We start from the raw sequence: 4,647 nt of genomic DNA on the forward strand, positions 1-4,647 counted from the left end.
ATGAACTGCTTCAGGGAGAAAATTCTGTATTCCTTTTCTCCACACCAAAGTATCTAACACAGTACCATAAATGGGCACATGCCCTGTGCTCTCAAGATATTTGTTAGATAAATTAATGTATGAGTATTTATAGTTTTTATAGTTCTTGATAAGAATCACAACAGAAGTTTCCACTTTGTAGGTAGAAACTTGCTACTCATGGCATCAATTTGTGACCTAAAAATGCACCTATCATGCTATAGTAGTGCTGGGTGAAATTTTTGTTTCAGTTCTGAAAGTTCTGAATATGTCATGGACCAGCTTGGGTTGTGGGCTAAAAATGTATTTCTTACTGGACCATGGTAAAAAAAAAAAAAAAAAAAAAAAAAGAAAAGAAAAAATATATATAAAATAATAAAAACAAACAAACAAAACCACTACCAGAATGCACACCACGAGATTCCTAGCAAAGATACTCAGCTCCTCATGGACAGAACTAGAGAAGATCCTGGGCACCAGGGCCACAGAGCAAGAGAGGTTGCAACTGGGTTCAGAAGGGCTGTCCCGGGGTTTGCAGGGATTAGAGAAGATATGCAGTCAAGGGATGGAGTGCTAAGGGCCCAAACACAATCACTCAAACTGCTTATTGTCTGGGCAACACTGCAGGCACACCTGCAAACCTCAAGTGCCTTTCCCTCAGAAAGACAGAAAGTACTTAATACCCTGAAATTGCTAAAGAGCTTCCTCTTGGGATCCCTGTTTTCTCTAGAGCTTTAGATTGTCATAAAAACACTATTGTCTACATCTCTCCCCACTTACTAATTTTGAAAAGAGAGATTGGAATCATTAACCTTTGGAGATTTAGTGATAATTTCTTGATGCAAAATTTGTACACAAGCTTGACAACTATGAGGGAACCACAGGACAACGTCCATGAAATTGAAATTACACTGGGAGTTCTAAGACAGCTAACCACTTATCTTTAAGAGGTTTGAAATTGCATTCAAAGTGTCTTTGACCCAGGCACCTTTGGGAGTCGGAAGCATCCTGCCTATGGGAATGTCCGACCTCATGCCCTTGTATCTCATCTTCCAGAGTCTGCAGGGGTGGGGCTTGAATTCTGGTGCCCTGTTCTGCACAAATGTTTCCCACCCTTCTTCCTGGACCCAGGCCTAATGCCTGCCTGTCTGCTATTTGTACTTTGAAAAGTGCTTTAATTGGGAAAGTAAAATATAATACCAAATGCCTTTTTTGTGCCTCATGCAAGTCCTCTAAAGCTTAGCTTAACTCTAAGAGCTTAAATCAATAGGATCAGCCCATTTTCTAATCTGGGGGAATTTAATAATGATCAGGAAAGCTGTTGTCAATCTGATCAGTGGGACTGTTAGGACTTTAACTCTTAGAAAACAGCTTCATATCAAAATTACAGACTGTTATATTAAATGTCACTCAGAAGGGTATTAAAATCCTTGAGAGAGAAAGCATTACAGGGGTTCTATCACAATTACTTTATATGCTGATGAGCTGGCTTCTGGGGTAGAGAGCTAAGGCAAACCTAGAGGTGGGAAGGAGGAAATTGTTCTCTTTTTAACAGAATACACCAAAATCAGGAAGGGGGCTCATGTCTGCATCTCTAATTCTGGAAGTCCTTTGAGATGCCTCAGGCCAGGGTCTGGAAAGTTTATTCTTATCCCCTGAATCCTGGAAAACCCCTTGGGTCCATCAGGGGAAGAGCAGCTCCAGGTTGCTCCAGGACTCCCGCAAAGAGTAGGATTTGCTGGCCCTAGCAACTTACCCCCATTTATTATTGGAGGTCCCATGGAACAGTACTTCCTCATGGTAGATCCCAGCCACATATATTTGGAGGGCCCTGAGGACTCCATTCCCAATTATCCATGCAACAGTTGAGCCTTTGTGAATTGAACCTGCTGCTGTTGTTTCAGGGATTGAATTTTCAGAGAGAACCATTTAACTGGGGGCAGATGGTTGGCCTTTAATGAAGCCCTAAAGGAAATGGGGAGGGGTGTGGTCAACAGGGGAATAAACAAAAATAAAGAAGAGAAACATTGAAAATCTGGAAAAGGAGGAGGGGCAAGAGAGCAAGTGTTTTTCCTGTGTGTCCAACCTGACCACCTGCCTCTCTGTAGCCAGGAGTTTTTCTAGCAGGTAAACACTTATATAGAGAGAAGGGGAAATGAGTGTGTTTGGGCTTTAGTGGAGCTTGTACCCCCTGTTATATCCTCATATTGGACCCTATCCTGGGGCTGCTGGTCTCCTGGAGATCAGCGTTTTCCCAAGCCACTGTGACTTAGTTCCACAGAGTTCCAGATGTGAAACCTGTATCCTGAGTCACCATCTGTGGGGGCAGCATGCCCAGATTGTACAAATGGAGACCCCCATCTCCTTCTTACTTGTTTTGGGAGTTAAGACATAGCATCACACTTCATAGGTTTTAACCCCTTTGGCTCTTTCAGAAGGCTTTAGCCGCCTAAGAAATGTATATTACTTGTACAGCAGAGGCCAAAACACTGATTTTATACTCAAAAACTCACACTCAAAGAAAGTAACTAAGCCCAGCTGGCTAGTGGCAGCCTGTGGCTAGGACACTGGCCTAGGGTCTCTTCCCAGCCTGTGTGCTTGTCTGACTCCATGTACCAAGTGAAGGCTGTGGTCCAAGCCTCGTCATCTACAAACTGAACGACCAAGGGAAATGTCACAGTACCTCTAGTCCTCCCTTTCCTATTCTGATAAGTGAAGATAACAATGTCCAGTTTGAAGCTTAAATGTATCCGATGTTTCTAGCATGAGACCTGTCATTTTATGTACTCAGTGGAAGTGTTACTAAAATACTTCCTGAAAAACTATAAGGAAAAAAAAAGGTCTCTTAAAAGAAAATTGGGAACACAAAGGAACCAGGAACTATGACCCAAGTTACAACTCTGTCAGTTGAAGATGATTGCTTGGGGATACTAGGATATGCCACTGTCCTGGGCAGAACAATGTTATCTGGGAAGAAAGGGCCACTGATAGAGTTACAACGCTCATTACATACACTAAAGGGCCAACCTTAAATGTTAAAAAAAGAAAGTCAACTGAATAAATTTTAAAAATTTATAGGATTTATTCAATGAGTCATGAATTGGGTAGCATCCATCTAACAAATTAGAAAGGAGCTCCAAGCCTTTCCACGCTACCCAGGGAGGGGTTCACATGGCATTGTTCCTTGTTCCTATTGTAACTTAAAGGGAAGTTTTCACAATGTCCAGAGCCCTCGATGTCCTGCAAATGAAGAAGGAGGATGTCCTCAAATTGCAGCAGGAACCCACTTAGGTGGCTAGACCTCCAAACTGAGCAGTATATCTACAAAAGGAAAAGTGATGGCATCTACATCATATATCTGAGGAGAACCTGGGAGAAGCTTCTGCTGGCAGCTCATGCCATTGCTTCTGTTAAAAACTTGGCTGATGGGGTGCCCGAGTGGTTCAGTGGGTTAACTGTCTGCTTTCAGCTCAGGTCATGATCCCAGGGTCCTAGGATCCAGCCCTGCATCTGACTCCCTGCTCAGTGGAGTCCTTGCTTCTCCCTTTGCCTGTTGCTCTCCCTGCCTATGCACTATCTCTCTCTCTCTGTCAGATAAATAAATAAAATATTTAAAAAAGAAAAGAAAAGAAAACCTGGCTGATGTCAATGTCATATTATCTGGAAATTGTGGCCAGTGAGCTATGCTGAAGTGTGCTGCTGCTATTGAAACCTCTCTTATCACTGGTCACTTCCCTCCTGGAAACTTCTAACCAGATCCAGGCAGCCTTCTGGAAGCCAAGACCTCTGGTGGTTACTGATCCTAGGACTGACCACTAGCCTCTCACAGAGGCCTCTTACATTAACCTGCCTATCACAGTTCTGTGTAACACAGACACCCCTGTACTATGTGGACATCCCCATCCTTTGCAGTAACAAGGGAGCTCGGTCAATGGGTCTGATGTGGTAGATGCTGACCTAGGAAATTCTGAGTGTGAATTTCCCATAAACACCCATAGGAAGAAATGCCTAATCTCTTCTATAGAGATTCTGAAAAGAGTGAAAAGGGAGAGCATGCTGCTGCAGTGACCAAGGAGGAAATTCAGGGTGGATGGACTGCTTCAACTCCTGAGCTGACTGCTTCTCAGTCTGAAGGCGTACAGGTGCCCTCTGTGTCTTCAGTAGGTCCCTAATGAAGACTAGAGAACTCAGTCAGCCACTGAAGACTAGTCTGCAGCTCCCATGGCTCAGGCCACTGAATGGGTAGGAACAGCCACTAAGTGGGCTTCCATAAAGGTAACAAAACAGAAATAAGGTTGATGGAAAATAAAAAGTTCTTTAAAAAAGGAAAAGAAAAGAACTCTGAGGAGATCCACAAAATGAATGGCTTCTATAGGCAGAAGGGAGAGGGACAAGGAAGTTAGACTGCCAAAGAATGGGCTGGTTGTGGCAAGGTCTCTTTCCTTTAAGGGATGGCAGGGCTCTATCATGCAGACTGTCTCACTAGTGCCAACAGTAATTCCTGATTGACTCACCTAAGATTCCATTTTTGGTAAAAGCTGAAACTGTAACTGAGTCTTGGTTTGGTAATATAGAGCTTAGCATAAGTGACTCCCTTTGGAGCCTATTGTCTTATCTTTAACATAATGT

The 4,647-nt window shown here is 43.2% G+C and overlaps 1 pseudogene; it reads left to right on the forward strand.

Moving 5' to 3' along the window:
• Window positions 1-3,237: 3,237 nt before the first annotated feature.
• On the forward strand, window positions 3,238-4,311 carry LOC101691169 (annotated as a pseudogene).
• Window positions 4,312-4,647: the final 336 nt, after the last annotated feature.

This window comes from Mustela putorius, unplaced genomic scaffold (assembly GCF_011764305.1).
Source record: "Mustela putorius furo isolate JIRA1106 unplaced genomic scaffold, ASM1176430v1.1 tig00003937_pilon_pilon_pilon, whole genome shotgun sequence".
NCBI lineage: Eukaryota > Metazoa > Chordata > Mammalia > Carnivora > Mustelidae > Mustela > Mustela putorius.